Below are 12992 nucleotides of genomic sequence, written 5' to 3' on the forward strand. Positions count from 1 at the left end.
GAATAGATGGGTATAAACTCTTCTGCAGTGTCTTGGGCATGGACTCAGATGTGAATGATCCAAATCGTTTATTACAGGTGTTAACATCCCCTATATACTTTCACAAGCTCTCTCTTGTAACTTTCCCACCCGCCTTCATGTATCAACAATGTAACTTCCCAAAACAGTCCTTAACCGTGCATACAGGCAATTATCCAATCAGGGCTGTGAATCTTCCCAAGCCATGCACTCTTCCTCCAATTACAGCCTGCCATCACACAGCTTACTTGAACTTGTTTTCCTCTTCTTCTGGAAGTGTCCTTGGTTCTCAGCCTTCCTTTCTCATGCTGTTTATCCTGTTCCACAGCTGCAGCTCTAAATATACTTTTTGTATTCCCACAATTCCCCCTTTTTTATTTATTAGCAAACTATTAACATACTATAAATTAATAACACTCTGTAACAGTATTTCTGAATGCATTTAGGCTATCACAATTTAATCAAGGCTTCAATTGATAAGACGCTGAATGTAAGGAAAGAGACAAGGTAATCATATTGTAAGGACAAGAAATAAACTTAATAAGAAGTGAACAAAAACACCTTTCACCCATGGCTTTAGGTTCCTGCAACCTGGAAAAGAATCCTTGAGGGTCCCATTCTTTGTGTACCAGTAACTGATTAGAAGATATAAAGTTGCATGTCAAATGGAATCAACATCAGTGGGTAAGCCTGCTAGAGTATCAGTAGGGGTATTGCTTTCCTTTGCCAACTAACATCCTAACTTGGTGATTGTGGCCGAAGCTTGAGCGGTGCTGTTTCAGGGTATCCTGGATCTGAGAGACAAGACATCTCAAGAGCAGAAGCAAGCAAATTGTGCATTCAGAGCAATACAGAGAGTTAGGGTTTTAGCCAACATACACACACTTATACACATGCAGACATCCATTTTAGATAAGTATAAGCGAGAAGCAGAAACTCCCTAAGAAAACGCATTATTAGCTACTGACCCTTGAGAAATGGCAAACCACCAGAAAGAAGAGAGAAAAGGAACATGCCAGCGGTGGACGCGATAGGCAGTGCCAGCAGGGCATCCCCTGCTTCAAGGTGCATTTTTCCTCTCCCATCCACCACAGACTCCCCCCTGCTCCTACTCTTCTCAGGGTCTGCAGAGTTTTTTCCATTTGTACATCGAATCCGTGTGGCCAGTGCGTGATGCGGAGCCCAAATGGAACACCTGCTTGCAAAACAGAATAAACTATCCAGGTTAGCTCTCTTAGCATATGCCTTTGTCTCAAATGACGCATGGTTATAAAAACTATTTTGATTAGTGAATTGAAAGAGAGTTGGTTATTCTAAAACACAAAATCATCCCTTTGCCTAGGATTCTTTTCCAGGTTTTTGTATTTGCAAATTAGAAAAAAGGCTAATTGATGGGCTAATAACATCATAACCGTGCGTTCCTAATACATTAAAAGTGCTATTCCCATAAATTCCAGCGTTGGTAACATCAAATCCTGTCTAATTCACACTTGATCTACTACTGAAACAGAAGAAGCACACAACAACCTAGATAATGCCTAATAATTCTTCACACTCGATCTACCACTAAAATAGAAGAAGCACACAATCCCAGTAATCATAAAGGCTGGATGCTATTTTCTGCCTTGAGATGAGGCTGAACATATCGTGCTGGAACCCATGTAGGACCAATCCCTGTGGAAACACAAGCATATCCACAACCCCAAGTTATCAGTGGTAAGGGACCTTCCCAATGCCCTGTGGCCATATTCCGAACGTTAACCACTGGCCGTTCCTTGAGCATTGGGGAGGCCCCAAAATGACGGTCCACACGAGTTGTATCTGTGTGATCGTGATTCAAAAAATTCAGCACAAGCAAAGCCTTACATAATATTTCTTGTAGTGTATCTCCCATATTCCCCCTTTTTTGTTTATTAAGAATGGATTTCAGTGTTTGATGAGCACGCTCAGTGATAGCTTGTCCGGTGGGAGAATGAGGAATGCCTGTAATACGTTTAATGCCCCATTCTTGGAGTACAAGTGGCCTTAGAAGTGTACACAGGCCCATTATCTGTTTTTATAGTATGTGGGATCCCCGTAGCAGCATAAGCAGATAACCAGTGTTTACAGGCGTCGCAACTGCGTTCACCTGTATGTGCTATGGCAAATATGTATGATGAGTATCTATTTTTACATAAACAAATTTTAGACGGCCAAATTCAGGAACATGAGTAACATCTGTCCGCCAAAGTTGAAGAGGTGCTGTGCCACGGGGATTTGTCCCAATTTGAGGCAAATGGGCAATTGCCTGGCAGTCTGGGCATGTTAGAATAATGTTACGGGCCTGATCTGCTGTCAGTTGAAATTGTTTTTGTAAAGCTCTCCTATTCTGATGAAAAAATTGATGAGAGAGTCGCGCTTGCTGGAACAATTGAGGAGTAGCAAAAGCAACAGTGGCTTGATCAGCCTTACGGTTGCCCTCAGCTATAGGACCTGGAGTCCCCTGTGATCCTTGTCATTATGAAGGTGAGCTATCTTCTCTTTTGTATTTTTTGTATCCTATCTATATAGAACTGCTCAAAATATACCATCATCTATACTATTTCTTTGTGAAGTACCATCCTTGGGAGTTATTTACCCCACATAGCAGAATTAGGGTATTTTAGTGGCCATTCAGAGGGCCAGTCGCTTGACTTAATGATGGTAACATCAGCTCCAGTATCCATTAGGCCTAATAACTGCCTGCCATTTACTAGACATGATAATAATGGTTTGTCTTCTGATACTTTTGTAGTCCATAGCACGGCAGGCTTGTCCGTGCTTCCAAATCCCCCAATTCGATCCCCAATACCAGGTTTAGTCATAGGATGAAAAGGGATTAATTGTGCTATTTTTTGGCCTTTGGGGATAAAGCAGGGGGGTGAGAGTGTCTAGGCCATTATCTCAATTTCCCCAGTGTGGTCAGCATCTGTAACTCCTGGTAAAACAAAAAGTCCCATCCGTGTAACAGAAGAACGTCCTATCAGGAGGGCACTGTGCCCATCCCCAAGGGGGCCCATTACCCCTGTTGGAATAAGAGTTACGTCGGTATCAGTCAGCGTCACTGACTGGGCGGTGGCCAAATCCACTCCTTCACTGTCGGCAGTGGCTGGTCTGAGTGCGCTGGCCAGGCAGCGGCCGGCCGATTCAAGACCGTATTTACTGTCATAGCGCGTGGTCTCGCACTCTTCTTCCCATTTCCCGGGAGATAGCAGGGCCATGCAGCAACAGGGAGCTTAGATCGGCAGTCTCTCGCCCAGTGTAGCCCCTTCCCGCACCGGGGACAGGGTCGAGTAGGAAGAGCACAAGCATTTTTATCTGCTTTTTTAGGCTTTTTACAGTCCCTTTGTACACGACCAGGTTCCCCACAGTTGTAACACTTTATTTTTTGAGCTGTCCCTGCACCAAGTCGGGCTGCCAGGGTGTCTGCTAGCGAGGCTATTTTATGGCTTTCTGTCCCTACATCTTGACAGGCCTTAATCATGTCAGTAATGGAAGGATCTGCATTCTTTAAGGATTGTAGGACCTTTCAACAGTCTGCATTTGCATTTTCTATTGCTAATTGCTTAAGCAAAGCTTCCCGGGCAGCTTGATTTTCTACTTGTCTCTCTAGCGTATTTTGTAAACGGTCAAGAAATTTTATGTAGGGCTCGGCAGCTACCTGCCTAATTGATGTAAATGATGTGTTAGATGAATTAGTGTCGGGTATCCGACGGATAGCACGCAACACCAAAGTCTTAACTTGTTCAAAGCATTGCCTGTCCATCTGTGCCTGAGCCTGAGGTATTGCCCGGACACCCTCCCCCATGAGGTCCCTCTATGCCAATGTGATTGAGGTTATTCAGATTATTCCTAGCCAGTTCCCAATACTCTGTCATAAACATGGTGTATTGCATTCGAGACAGAATTGTTTGTAACAAAATCTTCCAGTCGTGAGGGGTCATAATATAACTGTCACCAATTGCAGCCAAAAGATGATATGTAAAGGGAGACTGAATTCCATAATCTCTCACTGACTTCCTTAGTTCCTTCACTGCCTCGTAAGGCAGGGATTCCCACCGGGGGGGCTGATTTGCATGATACAACACAGGAAAGGCTTGCAATGTATCAGTATCACCCCATAATATTGCTTCTTTTCTGCACTGCTCCAAAGCACCATAGTATGCTGTAAAAAAAATGTCTTTCCTGCTCCCTTCAAGTTATCATCAGGAGGGAAAATGTTCAATTTGTCGTCCGTATCTACTGAACCAGGATCTGAAAAATCCTCTGGTTCTGGTTCGTCCTCATTTTTTTTACCAAGTTACCAGCAGCAGTAAGCCACATAACCAGAGCGGAAAGCGGCAGGGGAGCGGCGACCCTCGGGGGCGGAGCGGAGGGCGGGAGCGGCGCGACGAGGGCGGGGCGGAGGGCGGGGCGGAGATGAACGACGGTCGCGGAGAGGAGGGCAGAAGCGCGATGGGGGGTTGCGATTTCTCTTCTCCCCGGTCGCGGGGAGGGGGTCGGAGCCGCGGATAGGGTCCGGTCAGGGGCTGCTTCCCGAATGGGAAGGCAGAGGCGGGGGTGGGAAGGAGGGCGATAGAGAATAGCCGGAAGAACTTCTTCCCTGTCGAATTTGTTTAAGCCCTTCCATTATTTGGTGCCGAGCAGGTAGAATTTTGGCAGCTGTTCTGTTTTTAGTAATAGAAGCCTCCCAGAGTTTTGTGCCAATTTTGTCCCAGAGTTCTCCATCAAGAGAGAATCCAGTTTTTGGAAATTCAGGGACATTTTTGCTTATCCATGTAAGAAAAGTAGCTAGTTCCGAATTAGATACAGGCTGATCCTGGAAGTTTAAAACTAACGGTAGTACTTCGAGATTTACTTGTTGCTCCTTCATTAGTGAACTCCCCATGGTTCCCAACTGCTTACCTTCTGTCCTGCAGAACGGTGTGGGCGCGCACAAAACAATCTCTCTGAAGTTCAGTCGGGCAATGCTGCTGGACCAGGCTCGCTCAGCTGTGGCTTGATTTGCACCATGCAGTGGGCGCCATTTGCAGTGTCTCGGGCATGGACTCAGATGTGAATGATCCAAATCGTTTATTACAGGTGTTAACATCCCTTATATACTTTCACAAGTTCTCTCTTGCAGCTTTCCCACCCACCTTTACATATCAACAATATAACTTCCCAAAACAGTCCTTAACTGTGCATACAGGCAATTATCCAATCAGGGCTGTGAATCTTCCCAAGCCATGCACTCTTTCTCCAATTAGGGCCTGCCATCACGCTGCTTACTTGAACTTGTTTTCCTCTTCTTCTGGAAGTGTCCTTGGTTCTCAGCCTTCCTTTCTTATTCTGTTTATCCTGTTCCACAGCTGCAGCTCTAAATATACTTTTTGTATTCCCACACTCTTCAGGAAAGACAGGCAGGAGATAAGAGGAGGAGGTGCTGCCCTCTACATCAATGACCAAATGGAATCTATACAGCTCCACTTGCAGATGCATCAGGAGATGACAGAAAGCTTATGGGTCGGGGCTAAAAGGAAGACAAGGAAGGAGACACCGTAGTGGGGGTCTGTTACAGGTTACCTGTAGATCGAGTAGATGAGGCCCTCTATAAACAGAAAGAAGCAGCTTTGTGTTCACAAAACATGGTCCTCATGAGGGACTTCAACCACTCTGATGTCTGTTGTGAAGACAACACTGCAGGGCACCAGCAATCAAAGAGTTTCCTGGAATGCATTGGTGATAACTTCCTCTTCCAATTGGTACAGGAACCCATGAGAAAAGGTGCTAGTCTGGACCTTGTCCTCACCAATGAGGAGGGGCTGGGGAGTAATGTGAAGCTGAAGGTCAGGCTTGGCTGCAATGACCACAAAATGGTGGACAACAAAATCCTTAGGGTATTAAATAGGGTGTGCAGTGAGTTTGCTACTCTAATCTTCAGGAGAGCAGATTTCAACCTATTCAGGAAACTAGTTGGCAGAGTGATATGAGACAAAACCCTGGAGGGAAAAAGGGGACAAGAAAGCTGGTCAGTACTCAAGGACCATTTCCTCCAGGCCCTGAAGCAGCACATCTCAAGACAGGAAGGTTGGCAAGAATGCCAGGAGGCATTTGGTTTTGTAAGGAGCTTTTGGACTTGCTTCAACACAAGAAGAAAATGGATTGAATTACCTGAGAGGACCCCAGAGAAGTTGTTCAAGCAGCCAGCGATCAGGTTCAGAAAGTTGAGCCAGACAGAATTAAATCTATCTAGAACCAAAGAGGGGAACAAGAAGAACTTCTGCAATTATATCAGTGACAAAAGGAAGGCTAAGGAAGATGTGGGATCTTTCTGAAATGAAACTAGAGACCTGGTGACAAAAGATACGGGGAAAGCTAAGGTGCTCAGTGACTTTCTCAGACTTCACTAGCAAGGGCTCTAGCAGCACCACCCAAGCTGCAGAAAGAAAAGATAAGAACTGGGAGAAAGAAGTTAGGAAGATCTGCCCACAGTAAGTGACGATCAGATTTGAGACCAGCTAAAGAACTTGAAGGTGCACAGGTCCATGGTGATACAGACCCAAGGAGATCCATCTGATCTGGCTCTGAGGGTACATGAAGATGTAGTTGACAAGCTGCTATACATCATATTTGGAAGGTTATGGAAGTCTGGTGAATGGAAAAATGTAACTTGATTAATTCTCCATGTATGGGAACTGCTGAATCACGACCTGAACCACTGATTGATCACCTGAGGTAAGCACAGAGTCAGCTGCAGGGGCACAGGTGAAGGTAATGTACCTGTGTGATTGGAAGGGGTGGAGTCTGGCTCCACCTCTCCCAGACCCCATTTAAGGGCTGACCACCACTAGGGAAGCATCTCTTCTTGGAGATCTCTCCTGTGTGGTGTCATTGGCAAGTCTCAACTATTGTAAAAGGTGAGCCATCTTTTACTTAGCAGTAGTCTCTGTACCATCTGTATAAAGGCTTATAGAAATATACCATTCTCCATGATATCTCTTCTGAATTACATCCTTTTGAATTATCTGCCCTGCACTCCGTAACCTCAATTTTCAAAAGGGAAAAAAAGAAATGAGAATGGAAATAGAATTTTATAGAAATTGTTTAATCTTTTTGAGGTTTAATCATTCTAAGAATTTGACAACAGTTTAGTAGAGTGTTGTTCCATTGTCCCTTCACATTTTCAGTGACTGTTGTGGAAATGTACTTTCCATAGATGGCACTTTCTGTGAATTCTAATTGTTTGATTTGACAAAAAATTTGAAAGGCACCACTTAACTTTCTGCTTTTAGAACAAATGCCACTTGAATCTGTTAGTATCAGTCTCGGTCAGCTTCTTTGTTTTCCTTTTTCAATAACACTGGCAATTTTATTATTTCACTGTTGTCATCTGTAGGCTCCATAGTTGTTAAATACATTCCCTGTCATGCTAATCTCCCAGGGATCAGATAACTGTCCATTTGCCTTAATCTTTACTAAAGTTGTTTCAAGGCCTTTCTGTAGCATCAGAATGAAAAAGGGCTGAGGGCAGGCTTCTCCTTTCACGGATAGAGTTGAATAATGGAGAAAGGACGTGACTGGGATGGAGACCTGTGGGAAGATCTCTGCTGTGCCAGACTTTCATCTCCTGCTTCTGCCAGTGAGACTGAATGGATCTGAAATTGGGAGGATTGACTCTTTGCTTAGGTTACTCCCAGCAGTAAGACAAAAAAAGTTTTCCACACCCTTAATACAGGGTAATTATAAACCAGGCACAGGGTGATCTGCCCTTTGTTGTTTGTTTTTCCCACTATTCTTTACTTAGAAGAGCAAACTCTCAACTGACAGACATGAATCCATCTCTCTGTGTGGGTGTTGGACATCAAACGATTTCTGAAGCAAAGATACCAAAACTTCTGGCCTTCCTCACTGAATACTGCAGCCCTAACAGATTTTTTTATTTCTTCACCTCCACAGGGAGCAGTAGTCTGTCATGACATAATAAATGAGAATGCATTTATTTTTTTATCTGTGAAGTCTGCAGGAATTTGAAATTTTTATACTAGAAAGCTAGATTTCCTATCAGACTTTTCTGAGAAATTCCTTCCTTCTAAGTGGTTGGGAAACTGTGAAACAAAGCTCTCGCTCCTTCCCTCCCCCCTAGCAGGTCGCAAGTTGCACCATCCATAGGCTTGCAGTGTAGTACTAAATGTTGCTCTGTTTTCTTTTCCAATAAATTGGAAATATTGCCATAGTCATAAAAAACATTACTTTGATAATATTTATGATATTAACATTAACACAATTACTGAATGTCATATATTTGAATTACTTATATTTGTACAGCATGTTCTTTTTGCATTTGGAATTTGGAGTTTTTCTTAAATTCACAGAATCTTTTTTGAGAAGAATCTATTTGTGGACAAAAATTGAATGTTCTAATTGCCTTAGACAAGTACTTGTAACTGCAGCTGAAGACAGTTCTGAGGACAAAAAACCCACAATTTATGTTCCATTTTGTTCTATTACTGCACTGTACAAGATTTACATACATAGCATTTACTTCCCCAAAATATCTGTGATTTCCAGTATTTCTGGAAAACATGGATATAATCAGCAAATAAGAATTTTCATTGTATGCAGGTATTTTCAGTAATAATAAATGTTTAATGCAAAAGTAATATCATATTATTTCTGATATCATTAGGTTTTTTGGAGAAATAATAGCTTTCACTACATGTTTTCATTTTGAGATTTTTATGAGATTTGCTTTTCTTTTTAAGAATCATGTGTCTTGTCAATAGTACTATTTTATTATGAGTACTGGACATAATAATACAAATAGATACATTCTGAATAAATAACATTAATAAAATTAGTAAAGCTTGATATTTCATAAATCTTCAACTTAATAATCTACTACCTGTATTATGAACTCTACGTTGTCTCTACATTGCTTCTATGAAGTTCCTAAATTACATTTGTGTATTGCTAAGTAAAAATATATTTTGATTAGCATATAAAATTATCTTCATCTCCTAAAATGGAATGTTACATCTTGTAATAAAAGTAATCTTGTTAGTTTTATTATAACATCAAGCCTTTTAAAATAATTAATAGCATGGAACTGAGTTTGAGTATGTTTGAGAGTTCACAAATTTTAAGGAAAATTGCCTTTTTGAAGATACAATACAACAGTTATCAATTCTAAAGTATATAAGAAAAATGTCTATAAAATGTTTAAGTCTTTTGATAGATGTGTACAAACTGACAGAATTCAATTCTCTGTGAGAGTTTATTCTGAATAAAGTTTTTGATTGGTGTTGTGGTTTATGTCTGGCAAGGAGCTCACTAAAGCTTGCTCACCCGTGATAGGATGAGATTGGGAATTGGAAAAGTGAAAGTCTGAGAATGAGTCAATGGCAGTTTAATAGCTAATGCATAAGCTGCACATGGAAGCAAAGCAAAACAAAGAGTTCATTCACAAGTTTCCACTGGTAGATTTCCAGGAAAGCAGGACTCATCACATGTAGCCGTATCTTGAGAGGACAAATGCCTTAACTTGAAATGATCCCCTTCCTCCATAATCCCAATTCTATTGTTCAGCATGAGATCGTATGGTATAGAGTGGAATAGCCAGCCTGGATCAACTGTTTCTGTCCCCTCCCAGCTTCTGGTGCATCCCTAACTAGTCTCTGACAGAGCTGCACAACAAATTGAAAAAAATTTTGGCTCTGTATAAACACTCTTAACAAACACTAAAACAACAGTGTAGTATCACTACTATTTCATGAAAATCCAAAACAGCATCATAGCAGCTAGAATTAAGAAAATTAATTATGCAGACAGAACTTGGGCTATTTTATTTCTCTAATTCTGTATTTGTGTGCACAAATCATAAGTTTTAAGCATAATTGATTTTTAATTCATTCTCATTTTTAAATGTGAAAAAATGGAAGTTCTATTCTGATGTTTGCTCAAAAAAATAATAAAAATAAATTATTTAGTTTTCCTTATGAATGATTTAATCTCTTCATATTAACCTAGTCTGTATTCTGTATTCTTCTGTTTTCAGAACACAACTTCTGTCTGTTAAGATCAAAATTCCTTATCACAGTTGCTTCCTGCTGCAAAATGAAAAATAAAAAGGTGGGTGAAATGCACAGCAGAATTATACAATGCCCATTTTAATTAGTTTTTTCATGATTTCCTTGAAACCTGTTGGAAGGTATCATTGTCCCATAGCAGGGGACTGGTACTGGATGGTCTTTAATTCCCTTCCAGTTAAACTCATTCTGCGGTTCTATGATACTTGCTACATTGCTTAATACCAAGACAATTAATTAGCTCTCACTTTGATAATAGAATTCTGAAAAATTATTGTTATCCTGGTGTTCATGCGCTGGCTATAACCTTGTTCTTAGCTATGGTTTAGCTGCATATATGAAGTTTCTAAATAGATATGCTTTCCTTTCACAGACACGTAGGAAGAATACATAGTGTATAATGAATGATTCTACAGAAAGGCGAACTTTCACACTGAATACTGCTACCATTACTTTATCACAACTGCCTCATTAACTTCCTTGCTTAACAGGACTGTTGTAAGATTTGGACTTAGAGTATTTTCTTAATCCAACTAAGTGGAAATAATGTAGTTAAATTTATTATATTAAAACAATGCTTTAATTTGACTCAGGTCACAGTGTTTACTCCTCTTAATAATAAGAGATTCTCTTAGCATTTTTTATTTATTTATTTTTAGCCAAATAGTGATATCTGTGATCATCTCACTCAGCCTCCTGCATAACATAGGTCATAGACTTCATTCTGGGATTTCTGCCTGAATTCCAGCTTTGTGAACGGTGGCTGAACTATTAACAAATCTTAAAGTGAAAATGTGTATTTTGATGTTAAAGATTCTCTGCTTAAATGAATATTCTATTTCATATGCATTCCTTGCATGATGACTGCCATCAGTAAATATATGCAGAGTGTATTCTAAGTCACATTTGTATAGCAGTGAAGTTTCTGTTGGAACATCTTGGAGGAATGTTAAAAACTTCAAATTTCCTCAGAATTTTGCTCAAACAGTTGCAGTGATCTGCAAAGCAAGATCACTTCAAAGTAGCCAATATGAGAAGAGAAAGGTGCCTTTTACATTATTCATAGGTTTCTGTTGGCTACTCACCTTTTAGAAGTTTTTTGTTCTTGTTGTTTTTCCTCTTTTCCTTCTATCTTACTTTATCTGTGATGGATTTAGTACCTTTGAACTCTTACTTTCATGAATAGGTACAGGAAATGTAAAGGCAAAGCTTCAACTAGTAACAGAACAGAAAGTCTGATCTGGTTGAACAGCTTCTCTATCTCTGTCACTGGCAAGTATCCCATTTTGTTGAGGTACCTTACAGAAAAGGCACCTTTTTCCCCTTTACTTCACACTGATGAGTATGTGGCTTTGTGACAATATACTAGGACTATCAGAGGTGAAAAGTCAGTTGCCCAATCAAGAAAATTTCTTCTGTCTAGCTGTGTGAAAACATGAGTTTTTTGAGGGGAGAGGACTAGAAGAATGAATAGATTTGTAACTATTAATTTTAGCTTTAATATGTCACCATAGCGCTTCAGAAACTACCTCAGTTCTTATCCTCAGTGTTTGTTTCTGCTCTGCGCTTATAAGATCTATTTTATTCATCAGCTTTTCTTTAAAACAACAAAAAAAACATTTTATAAATATTTACATCCTCATCATACTTGAGGTACAATACCTTCTTTATCTCACTCACTGTTTATTTTTTACCCTTTTATCTATTAAACCTTGATGCATCTAGTCAAGGAGATGGATTAACCTGCTGTATAATGGTACATGATTCAAACATCTGATACCAGGTCTGAAAATAAAGAGTATATTCAAAACCAGAACACCTAGAAAAAGGAATTCCCAGCCAAGAAATGTGATATCATTTTAAGATGTTATGCAGGAAAGCATATGAGTAACTATAAAAGACTTAAGAAAAAGGTGATCTATTGTAGCTTACATTTGGCAATGAAAGAAAATAATCTCAACAGTTATCAACTCTGACCTTCAGATTTACAATTTAAAATGACTCATGGCTGTGACAGGCCTCAAAATGTCTTGAATGCTGGGAACTAGTTCTTCCAGGTACTGAAATCCTTGACTTTCAGTTGTAGAGTCAAATAGATTCAGTAAAGCTCTAGGATACTCAACTCTGGCCACTGAAGAACTAGAATAAAAATCATAATATAAGAATAATTCAATTGAAAGACTATTTGGCTAAAAATTCTTTAAGTCTTTAGAGCTGGCTTTTGTGTCACTTTCTCTTCATATTAGCTGGAATCACAAAAAAACAGCATACTAACATACTGTTAAATAAACTTTTTAGAATTTTTATAGGAAAACTAAGGTGGTGTTTTTAAGGGATTTATTTTTGTTATTGTCATTATTGTTTTTTGTTTTGTCTACTTGTACCCCGTAGCTTTGCATGAAAACTATTTGCTGATGTCATCTGGATCTGGAGAAGCCAGTCATTATTTTCAGTTTCATTAGGAAGATATCTTTATATTTTGACTCTGGACCTAGGATCTGTAATACTACATGCTTGACTTTTCACTTTGTTACACAAATTTTATGCTGATGAAGTTCTGCTGTTGGGAGAGGAACTGGTGGAATCCTTTACAATAACTTTGCCAATGAATACTGCCAATTATTTTCCTAACGGAGTTCAATTGAAACACAAAATGGAATGAATTATCCCGAAATTAAATGACATTGTTTTGTTTTCTAAAATTTCTGTATATCCTATGAACTCATTAATTAAATTTTAATTGGCAAAATCTGTTTTTTTTTGCATAAAACAAAAGCCTCATTAACTTAACTTTCCTTTCAAATGAAAGTCAAGCTTTTCTGTGACTAATGTTTTTTTTCTTGAAGCATCATCCATATTCAAATGCAGAAATCTTGAAGCTCTGGATTA

Source organism: Cyrtonyx montezumae, unplaced genomic scaffold, assembly GCF_038088225.1.
Source record: "Cyrtonyx montezumae isolate F1298 unplaced genomic scaffold, pur_monq_1.0 scaffold_8, whole genome shotgun sequence".
Lineage (NCBI taxonomy): Eukaryota > Metazoa > Chordata > Aves > Galliformes > Odontophoridae > Cyrtonyx > Cyrtonyx montezumae.